Here is a 12,198-nt window from a genome sequence, read left to right as displayed (position 1 = left end):
GCTTTGAAGGCCTATTCAAAAACTCATGTTGGTTAAAATGTGACATTGTGAGAGAAACGACAAGTTTGTCTCCATTTTGATGCTGAAATTATGCACAAGGTGGAAATTGTGGGAGTAAAATGAGTTTAAAGTTCAGACAAAATAAAAAAACTGGCCAAATGAAAGCTGTTGAGGCAAAATGTGTCTTTTTATAATTTGGGTGAACTGACCCTTTAACAAAAGCAACTTATAATTAACAATTACACAATTTTATTTTCTTTGTTATGTAATTAACTTTTTTTGTGTGTTTGTTAATTGCATTAAACCTCATCTACAGACCTCTGAGCACTGAACAGGGATCAGTATTAGTTTATCCTAATCCCGTTTGTCTCACGGGACGAGGCACAATGAATCTGACACGAGCTCAGCGCCTAATGAGGATAACGACATTTAGCAAGAAGAGAGAGAGAACAGGAGACACGCCACGGATTAAACTGACAACAACAGAGAACATTTCTTTCCATCATTTCTGCTTCAGCTTCTTCATATTGTTGGAATCAGGCCACACATTTCCCACAAGGTCCAAAGACACTTGAGTCATATTGGTGTATTATGCATATTATTTGAAAAGTGCTATTTTGAGTGTCTAAATACTTTATTATTAAAGGTTCCTTAAAGCTGCAGAAGGTAACTGTTATGGATTTAACTTTTTGTCGTATTTGCTGAAACGTTCACTCCATCCTGACAGAGGTACACGAGCTCCATCCTGCTCCATTAAAAGGCCTCCTGCTCTCCTTGCTGCCGGGCGTCTCGGTTCCCTGAGGGAGAGTTTGAGAGCACGCTGCCACCACCAGACGAGAACAGGCTCACACTGTGGTTTCATTCATTTCACGCACAGACATCTTATTTCTACCTCTTTTAAATTGCTGAAAAGGTTTTCTGTTCGAGCTTCTGAAAGGTTGATTATTGGAAACAATGGTGATGAGTGGAGGGCTGAATACATTTGCTAAAACATTTGTTAAAATGTATTTACTCCATGTTTGTTTTTCACTCCATTTGTATCTTTTTAAATTGATCTTTATGTCTGGAATGAGACAGCTTTGTAGGCATTATTTGTTTTTATTTCATTGACATATTATTGCTTCTTTATTGCCTTTAATGGATAGTGACTGCTGAAAGAGAGAAAGAGGTTGACAGGCACCAGACACCGGCACATGGGGCTCCACCAGGTGAGCTACCAGGCACCTGTTAACAGTTACAGATTCATGTTTCTGACCAGCTGAAGAAAGGAACTCCAATACCCATTCTCCTTTTAGCTCTGCTTTCAGTCTCCACCAGTTGAAGGAGAAAATAGTTCCCTCTTTAGCTGAAAGATGTTCCAAACCGTAACAAGGTTGGTAAGAGTGAACCAAACAGTGAAGTTTCAGGGGCCATAAAACCAAAACAATGAGCTAAAATAAGCAAAAATTCCTTGTAGAGCTGAGGGGACATGGTCATTTGTCTCTTCGCTCATCTCAAAAATATAGATTAAAGCAGAAGGAACTACATAAAACGTATTAATTACCCATTAATCATGTGTTTTTCTGTACCGACCTCTTACAAGCTGATCATGATGGTATTGAGCTCACACACACACTCACTGCCATTGGGAACAATTTGGAGTTCAGCATCTCGCCCGAGAACATTTAAACTGGACTCGGGGAGGCCGGGAATCCAACCAGAAAACCTCCAATTACTAGATAGCACCTGAGCCACAGCCGTCCATGTAGCTGCAACCCTCACCACCCATGAGAATATCTCTCCTGGGGGGGGGGGGCTTCAGAGCTGAGTGGTGGATGGGAGTTTGGTGATGCTGCTGCTGGACCTCCACTTATGAGCCTCCTCCTCCTCCCATCACTGCTAATTAGATGACTCATATATATAGAGTGCAGCACAGGGGAGACAGTGATTACCTGCATTTATAGGGTGGCAATAATGGTTACGACCTACTTACATACACTGCACAGTGCATGAGAGTCCAACCTACATCCTCAACCTAACACCATGCATCTATAACCTTATTGAATACATAACTTGTAACATTAATCATTTTTAGAAGAAGACAATCGGAGGTACAAATCAGAGCGAAACACTTTGCAGTTGAATTTTTGTGTTGGACCCAAATGGAAGACACAGATACAAAAAGATGGTAAAGTTATGAAAGTTTCTCGATGTGAGCTAGGGGTATAACTTTATATAAGGAACACTGTAAAACCAGATAAGTTCATATAACTCAAAAACTTTAACTCAATTATTTTAGATTTTCAGCAGCTTTAGTAATTTTAAGTGAGAATGACTTATTTTGTAATTTTTATTTCTACTGTGAAAACAAAATTCCTAGTAAAAGTTAAATGAACTTATCTTTCATTCATTCATTCTTTTACAGTGAATCAAGCAAAAGTTATAGAGCATAATGATAATATATATATAAAGAGAACTTTTAATAGCCTGTGGATAGCCCTGTGAAATCATTTCTGTATAATATAATGTTTTTTGTCCGGTGTAATTATTTATTTATTATTTATTTCTTCAATAGGCCATTACCCCCTTCTGTAACCTGTGCAATATTATAATTTAACTTTGAATCACATCTGTATAATTTATACTGTATATAGTTTATTTTTTGATATCTTGTATTTTTTCTTTTTTGTTATGTAATGTGTATTTTCTTTGTTTTCACATCTGCTGTGTTACACATCTGGAGCTGCTGTAACAAGTGAATTTCCCCAGTGTGGGAACAATAAAGTCTACCTTAAAACCAAAAAATAAAATACAACAACAAGTCATTAAACCAGGATAGGCTCTCTGATAAAAGTATGTTTTAAGAAGGGGAGAGATCACAGATGCCGGGCAGGTGAGTCAACCGGGAGTGGTGATGAGCTGATTCCGGACTGGTGTGTGCAGAGGAGCAGCACTGGGAGCCAGGAGGTGATGCCACACCCACAGCACACAGACAGACAGGAGACACATGGGGGAGGGAAAAACACAGGAAAACACAGGAAAACACAGGTGTGGCCTTGACACAGAACTGACCTAAGCAGCAGACTTTATTTATTCATGTATTTTATTGTTTGTTTTACTCTGCTGTATATATACTTTATTGTCTCTGTGTAAATGTTTATTGTCTCTTATATAGTGTCCCTTTAGTCTACAATGTTGACATTTTATAAAACGCCTTACAGTATGTAAAATAAAATTTCATACAGTAAAGATGGAAAAAAAACAATACAAAAATAGATAACAAACAGGAAAAAACAAGCAAAAAATGTTTTCTTCCATCCACGTACAGAATTTGAAGCTCTATGATTGGATATTTCTTACGGAAATGCATCTTGGGAATCGTAATTAACGTTTTCCTGTTAGTTTTTATGTGAATAGACTTGTACCTTCGCCCTTTTAATCAAACAACCAGATTTTTTTAATGCAGTTTTTAATCTTTTTAATGCCAGATAAATGCTCCAACTGTGAGTCAGGTAACATCGGGCCTCGTGCAGCAACGTTCTCTTATATTTTCTTTTAAGAGAACAAATATGAGTCAGCACCAGATGCAACAAACGTTCCTAACCACCCAAATCTGTTCTTACCAGATGAGCCCTACCAGGTGTGCTGAATGACGAATCCCGCTTGATCTTAAATTGGAGGCATGTAGCCAATTGTTATTAGCATAAGTAACACCCCCTAAACACTATATAAGGGCAGGTAGTGTGCCATGTGCAAATACTCAGGCTCAGGGGCAAGAATTGGAGAGATGCCACCAAATAAAAGCGATAGATAGAAAATACTGTAAATGTATAATAGAAAAATAAACATACCAAATAACAAATGAATTCAGAATATGAGTAAAAATATAAGATATCTAAAAGATATTGATGATACATGATGATAAGAAGAAAACATATGTAATATCATCCAGTGTTTTTTATAGTTTTAAGAGGGACCAATGGAGCAATAGTATTTCTTTAGCCCATAAATTTAATAATCCAATCACTAGAATCACTCTAACACATATAATATAATCTGATTATATGATATATATATTCCTTTTTTATGTTCCTCAAATTTAAAACTTATGTTTCTTTGCATTGGACAAACAGTTGGTGGACTGTAAGAAATAGATGTTTTTTCTCAACCACTTGTAAAATGTTTTCTTATTTAAGAAAACATTGGTGAATCATAGAATTCAGTGGGTATTAACAAAATAAGGACAAGTAATGGATACAAATAAAAATAAGAGTAAATGTGTCCATATATTCTTGCATGAGGCCCCATGTCTGTGAGAGAAATATGCCCCCAAGTGGCCAAAAAACAAAACAAAAAATCATGCAGCTTTAATTCTTGCATTTTTTGTCCGTTTGTCCTGAATTCCTCCCATCATATATTTCCCCTCTCTCCCCTTTGTGCTTACTTTATTTCTCTCTGTCTGAGTCTGTCAGTCCGTCCAGCTCGATGTCAGAGGGAGACAGACAAAGTCCTTAGGGACAGTTTGAGGTTCGCCACAGCACGCCCTCTCAGATAGCGACCACTCTCTCGCTCACGAGACTCAGCGCTTTGCCAGAGTGCGTCTGCTGGGGATACAAGTTGATGGGTAATGACATATCTACAGTAGACACACACACACACACACACACACACACACACACACACACACACTCAGACATTCGGGTATATAGAGCAAACAAGCAGCATCTGGACAATTTGTCTGAAGGACTTCATACCCAGGGTTATTAATGACATTACTGAACAGAGACATGTGCATGTGTGTGTGTGCAGGGCAGCCACACACACACATGCACACAAGCTACACTTTGACCTTAAGCTCTCAGCATGCATGGTCATGAATTTGGCATTTATCCGTCATTTGTCATTAACTATGCTTCCCTGTCTCCCCCCTGCTCTGTTTTCTCTCCTGCTGGTCTTTGGCTAAGAGTGCGTGCACCGCTACCAAACTGTGTCAGTTCACTAACAAAGACCACGTCAATGAGGATGTGGAATTAAAATGTCTTATATGTGCAAATATTGGATAAAGGGGAATTGATATTATTAACTGTAGCAGGGATGAAGGGATGGGGAAAGGGCTGAGGGATGGAGGGTGAACAGATGGGGTTTGTGGATGGATGTATGGATGGATGGATGGAGGAGTTGGGCCAAGATGATGCCCCAGTGGGGAGAAAAGGTGTGCTTAAGATTATTTAAAACCACGTATCTCCCCGTGTTTGGTTTCTTCTGGTTGGACATCGGTTAAGTTTAAACTGCCAGCTTGTGAGAGCTTACTTTAACCCCCATGAGCTCTCTCGCTCTGCTTATATCTGTGCGGCGTTTGCTCGTGGGCAGCCCTTTGGCCATCCTCCTCGCCTAACCCCTGTTCAAACACAACTCTAGTTTCATCCCTGGAGCCCTTCTGCTTCATTTGCAAATCAGATTCCATCACATCAGGCATCCATGCGTCCATCAAACCTCCTTCTTACTGTGCAGTATATCACGCTCAAGTTAACACGGAGAGACAGACAGACAGACAGACAGTGCTGAGGTATACGACGGATACGCTGGTCTCTTCTTTTGCTTATGTAATTAATGTGTTGTTTGCACAACTGGTGCTTAATTATGTAAATATGTGAGCAAAGAATCAGACATTAAACACCTCCAGCTAATGGTTATAGTTTAATTAAGGAGCTGGTTCATGCGTGGTCTACAGTGTATAAAATGCAGCTGGATCCCAGCACTGAATATAATATATATAATGTGGGGAAACACACACACACAAGCTCATAAAATAGGATTGAACTGGTTGTTATCTATATAAAGCCTCACTCTATGCATAAAAACAGGTTAACACTTTCATTAAACATTTATAAGCACTAATAAAATGGTTTATAACACACTAGAATGCAGTTATAAGCAGCTATAAGGACATTTTAAGTGTTTATTAATGTGATAAATTATTACAACTGTGTTTTACTGTATAATAATTCATTATAATAGTGTTATAGTTGTTAAAAAAATACCGTAATAAACACATAAATCTGCCTACAACTGCTTAAACCATTTATTAAATATTTATTTACTGTTTGTTAATGTTAAACAGGGATTAAAGTTTAAAGTGTCACGCTGCAACTTATTTTCTCTGTTGATTAATCTGTCCATTATTTTCTATCTTCTGTTTTTTTATTATTATTCTTTTATCAAAAAATTATCAGAAAGTACTGAAAAGTATTTTTTTATGATTATGGTTATTATATTACTACTTAAAGGACCAGTGTGTCGGATTTAGTGGCATCTAGTGGTGAAGCTGTAGATTACAACCCTTTGATTACAGCAATGCTAGCACGCTAAACTCAACGTGTTACCTGCTAAACATTAGCGTGGAAGCATTATCAATGTGTTTAAAAATGCACTCTGTAAATGAAAATGTGCTTTTTTATTTTACCCAGCATCTCTTCCTGTTTGTTGGGAAGATGCAGTAACACTCTCAGACAGAGAGGAGACCACATTGAAGCCTGTTTGTGATTTTGTTGGTAGTTTTTCCTTCTTTAATTAAAAGGAAACTCAAACCCATGTTCTGTTGCATGAACTGACACTCTCAGAGCTTGTTTTGGCACTTTTTTCAAGGTTGAATTAACATTTAATTTTGTGCAAATCTCTCAGTCGGCGAAACGTTTGGCCAATTAAGTGTGCAATGTAGCGTGATTACAGAGCGGGCTCAGAGGGGGGACGCCGGTGGCAAATGATTAGACAGTGCAATGAAGGAGCCACAAGAGGGCAACAGCAGGCCGGACACGGCTGCACATTTAGAACACACTGGAAGTTGTTTAATTTTGGCTGAACCTTTAAAAGGCTGAAAGTGGTCCTCTGGGAACCTCTAACCACAACTCAATAAATCAAAGTATGTCCACAGACACTGAGGTTAACTTTAATACCACGACACGAGGATGCATTTCACATGTCAGTGTAATATCCCACATGTGTGACAGTAACTGTGTTTGTCTTGGTTGCTCCAGTGACCTTTCTTGTAAAATGGCTTACGGTTAACTCTTGGCTATGTCTGCTGAATAATAGAATTACATAATCATTATGGTCTCTAATTGCACAGTGCAGCAGGCCTATTGGATTTGTATTGCATTGCACATAATAAGTGCAGCTGTTTAGCTTGAGGGAAAATAAAGGACCAAAAATAGATCTATTAGAAAGTATTCCCATATGGTGCATGAATACAAGCCCTTTCTGTAGCACATGTATACAGTCAGAGAGGCAGTAGTTGAATGGGAAGCAGTGGGTTTAACCTATAAAGCAACAACAGATATTTAGTTGGTGAGAGTAGAAGACTTCAGTGGTGGAAGAGGAAAACAGGTTCACAGCTCTTTGGTCCTCACTCAGTTATTTAAATGAAGTCATTTGAGATGTTTAGAGAGGAAATGGAACGGTCCCCTGAGGCTGGCTCCACAAGTGAGTCAGTCTCCATAAGTGCCCCAACTTTACGCATAAAGGGGAAATAAATGAGATGAGGAAGATTTTATTTTGCATTTCCAGAATGAAGTTGAATTCATTTGGTCCTTCAGATCAAGTTAGGAGAGCTGTCCCTTGTGGAAACTTAGTGGGGTCACAGTCTCAAACCAATGTATGTCAGCCTTGACAGCTTGGGGAATCAACAGCAAGATAATGCCACAAAATAAATGCAGCCAATGGGCAGGCAAACGGGGCTAAAAGGTCCACAAAATCCCTTAAAGTTATCATTTTCCCTCACTTTTCCAGACTCCTCGCAGACAATCTAGAAACCCTCTGTTTTTTTCTGATGGTTCCTAACCTCTCAGAAAAGAGGCTGTGGTAATGTGGGGGTGGCCTGGGGGAATGGGTGTGGTCTGGGATCTTGGTAGGCAATAAGCTCATGGGAGCAGTGGGCAGTATTTTCTCGGGTTTCTCATCATAATACACAAGTCGTTGGCTTTTAACTAAAGACTTCCGTGGAGAGGAAAACCAATTAGATAAATTGAGCAGGAGCCGGAGCACCACCCCCCTCCCCCCGCACATGTGGAGTGCGAAGGTCCGATCATTGTTTGCAGCTTTAGTTTGACTCTATTTTAAAATAAAAAAAACTAAATAACCTCTTGGCACAAATAGTGAAAATTCAACTTTATTCTTGACTTTTCAGCTTTATTTTAGTATTGCAAATTAAGAAATAATAATACTGAATCTTTCTCCTCTCATTTTTCCCCTTATGCCTTTCCATAATACTCATAGTTAATTTCCTCCAATAGAAGAGTACAATTGGCAGAGTACAGCACAGTGAATTTATATTTAAGCTGTACAAACAGTTTCTTTTCTTTATAGTTCACTTTGCCAGCATCACCATGTTGACTTCTGCTGATGAGATAAGAGTGGACACATTTAGTTAAAGAGACAGAGAGAGAGAGAGAGAGAGAGAGAGAGAGAGAGAGAGAGAGAGAGAGAGAGAGAGAAGAGAGATGAAGAGGGGGAGGGAGGGAGGCGGAGCGAGGCTTTTACTACAGTGTGTGTGTTGAGGAGGTCGGCAGTGAGGAGGAGAGTACCGGAGAGGATGCTGGATGCTGAGACGGAGCTGCTGGTGTTACACTTTCTGTCACAGTGAAGCAGCTCTCAACCTGCCTGGAAAGAAAGAACAACAGCACATCTGTTCGGACGCCTCAGGTAAGACAAGAGATTTATTTAAAATGATTACATTTATTTTAAAGCGTTTCTCTTGATATTATTTGTATGGTGAAAAATATAGTATAATTAAAATGTCCTTTAATCAGCAGTGGTTTTCTTATAATAACAACAAATACAATTTAAAAAATCAGCTTTTAATAATAAAAACCTGTAAAAATAATTAAGATATGATTTCTGACTGTAAAAAAAAGGATGAGTAATAGTGATTTATGTGGTGGTCAAATACATTTGACATTTATTTGTTGTTTATTTCCTCAAAATGCCATATTCACAGATAGCTGACGTCATTAGAGTCACATACTATGATGCATGACTGTCAATTTACCTTAGAAAGATTTATATTCATCACATAGGTGAACCTTGAGTATATCTAATTATTAAATGGAAGACGACTGATACCAGATTTTTGATATATATGATATATATATATAAATATATCTGATATTTGTTCTTTTTTAAAGTATATTTCTTCCATTTAAGTGACAAAATATCTAAATATTCATATATTTTATGTCTATTAACACAGTTCTTATAGATGATGTATTTGTTTACTCATATATTAGGATTTTGTTGGATGACATAATTCTATATCCACAGTAGCATAAGACATTAAATACACAAACATTTTTGATAAAGAACCATTAATTAATGTAATTAATTAACTGTTTCTAAATGATTTTTTGTACTGCAGTTTGTTTGCAACTTACCAGCCATCCTAAAGTAAATGCAGATTTGTGACTAAAATCATACAGAAATATCACTCAAAGCTTAGCAGAGTGAAGATAAAGTGTTTCATCCTCCACTACATTTGTGGATTTAACTTTAATTAACTTTAATGTATGCTCATGAATAACACATGAACACATCAGCAGGCTGTTTATATCAGGCACTCCTGAGACAGTAGTAGCCCTGCATTTTAAAAAAGTATTTGTATTTGTATAATCTGTAGATTATGGAACTAAAAGTGTGACATTTCGATTGATTCAACTATAAAGCTAGAACCTTTAGCTGCTTAGTCTAGTGCAAAGACTCTGGTTCTGTTCAAAGATTCAAGAAATCTGCCTACCAGCACCTCTAAAGCTCACTAATTAGAACAATATATCTCCTTTATTTAATCTGTACAGAAACCGAAAATAAGCGGTTGATAACTGTTTTCTCACACCTAAAGGTCCAGTGTGTAACATTTCGGTGAATCTGTTGGTAGAAATGTAATATAATATTCATCGGTATGTTTTCATTAGTGTATATTAATAATAAAATAAGGTTTGTTGTGTTTCCGTTACTTAATGAGTTAATTAGCTGTTTGTACAGAGGGAGCAGGTCCTCTTCTATGGAGTCATTGGAAGGCCAAACAGTCACTAGAAGCACATTCACGGCTGGTTCTGTGTGAGCTAGAGGCTAACTCTCTGATACGTCTGTGGGGGGACTGTCAGTGTGTGGGATCGAGGTAAAGTCTGAACCATTGTACCAAAATACAAAGTAGAGGGTTAGCAAAAACCAAGCCAAGTTAGCTGTTTACCCCAGTTTGCAGTCTTTATGCTAAGCTAAGATAACCGGCTGCTGGCTCCAGCTACATATTTAGTGTCAGCTGTGAGTCACTTAACTCCATGCAAAAAAGCAAAAATAGGTTTTGTCCTGCACATAATGCCACTGAAAAACCACCACTTGTCATTTATATAATTAAGTTTTTGTATGGATTAAATAAGACGTTAATTAGTGACACTTAGAGGTGCAGGAAGGTGGATTTTGTTACTTTCGGACAGAGCTTTCGGGTTAGCTGTTTCTCCCTTGCTGTGATCTCCTGCTTGTAGCTTCATATCTAACACACTCAGCAAGCAAGAAAGTGAACAAGCGTATTTTCCCCAAAATAATCAAACTTCCTTTAAACAAAAGAGCTGTTTGGACACATTGTCTTTTGCAAAGTTGACAGTGAAAAGAGATGAGGAGGCGTTCTGTCTTCATCTCACTGGTCAGCTCTGGAGAAACCTCCGGCACAGAGGGTGACGGAGGCCGGCGGCTCACTGCCTACCGTGTACTGGCAGCAGTGGACTCTGAGAGGGGGATGGATGAGGAGAGGAGAGGAAGAAAGTGTGTGCGTAAAAAATCGATTTTTGCAATACTCACTTTTTTTATTTGGTCTATCATCCTCAGCTCCTCAGATAGTTTATTGAGCCCCCTCTTCTTTCCCATGCTCCCTATAATCCTGGCTGAATGCCCCTTTTGACCCCCCCCAGATCAGCTGTATTGACTGCAGTGTGTGTGAGGTGGGTGGTGGTGGATTATACAGGCTGCTGAGCGCTCAGGTGCTGACTGATGTGGCTAATGTGCTTGAACAGAAACGGTTCACGCCAACTCAACACCCCCTGCCTGCTGAACTCAGGGGAAATATGTCCTGCTGTAGGTTTTTTTTTTATTTTTCTCCTTGTGTCTGTGCTTTTTTGAGATATTGTCATTCAAGACTTAATTGTTTGTTAGCAGCTAAACAGCCAGTGCTGTTAAAGGGTAGGTTCACTCAGCCCGTTCTCATTCCCAACTCGTTAAATACGACAGCTTGGTCAGTGGCCCCCCCCACGCCTAGAGACCTTAGGAAGTGTTTTCTTATTCCTGGTGGATTTCTGACTGTTTCCGCAGGAGCATTATGACCACTCACTCCTGCACTTCTCCTAGAGATGCTGTGTCTGGTTTAAAGATATCTCCAAATGCCAGACTTGCCTTGCTTTGCTGTTGTTTTGTAAAAAAAAAAAACAAAAAAAAAAAGAAACCTGCTTTAGTCTTCCTCCCATCCTAAAAGCAGTGGGCATACAAACACATGTTTTCATGGTTGGGGGGAGACTATGCAAACTCTACACATTAAGGCCCTTCCCGCTCAGATTTTGAAAAATGATTCAGTGTTTTTTAGAGGGAGAAATCACTTATAGCTGTTTGACACTGTTTCTGAAGCTTCGTCGTGAATGCATGTAATTTATTGCACTTGAACGCACCACAAATCACCTTTAGTGTCACGCTCACGCTGTTACGCCCCTTCATGTTCCCCTCTCTTGCAGTCTGCACATAAACGCCACTCCAAAACACTGCGACAGCAACAGAGATCTTCAACAAACTGTTTGAATGTTAATAATAATGTTTTTAAACTGAAGGATGAAGTGTGATAATAATCCAAATACTTTCATTTTTTATTGTGTACAAATTGCTTACATGCTTTTACTAATGTAGGACTGTAATAGAGTACTTCTAAAAGACAGTGGATTTATGTATTGATGTCTTCTTTAAGTGGGTGAAATTGCCTCTTTGGTCATATAATAGTGTCAGGGTTAAGGGTCAAGTCCTTCCTGACCTAATCCATAGAAGCAATCAATTGAAATTCATGAATTTCTTGTTTTCCCATTACTTCTAGTGAGGATTCTTCCACATGAGCTTATTCAGCAGAGCATTTAGCAATTTGGATGGTTGAAATGTACAGTAATTGACTTTCCTCCTCCTCAGATCCGCAGCTGAGGCATT

General features: G+C 38.7%; 1 protein-coding gene across 1 annotated transcript in view; it reads left to right on the top strand.

The window, feature by feature from the left end:
• The first annotated feature begins 8,532 nt into the window (after nt 1-8,532).
• rph3aa (rabphilin 3A homolog (mouse), a) overlaps nt 8,533-12,198 on the top strand; it is a 29,578-nt gene continuing 25,912 nt past the window's right edge. Inside the window, exon 1 of the mRNA XM_051411802.1 lies at nt 8,533-8,676. The gene's annotated coding sequence lies outside the window, so the exon portion shown is untranslated. The remainder of the gene's footprint in view (nt 8,677-12,198) is intronic.

Source organism: Dicentrarchus labrax, unplaced genomic scaffold (genome assembly GCF_905237075.1).
Source record: "Dicentrarchus labrax unplaced genomic scaffold, dlabrax2021, whole genome shotgun sequence".
Taxonomy (NCBI): domain Eukaryota; kingdom Metazoa; phylum Chordata; class Actinopteri; family Moronidae; genus Dicentrarchus; species Dicentrarchus labrax.
This window is presented reverse-complemented; position numbering and strand designations above follow the sequence as displayed.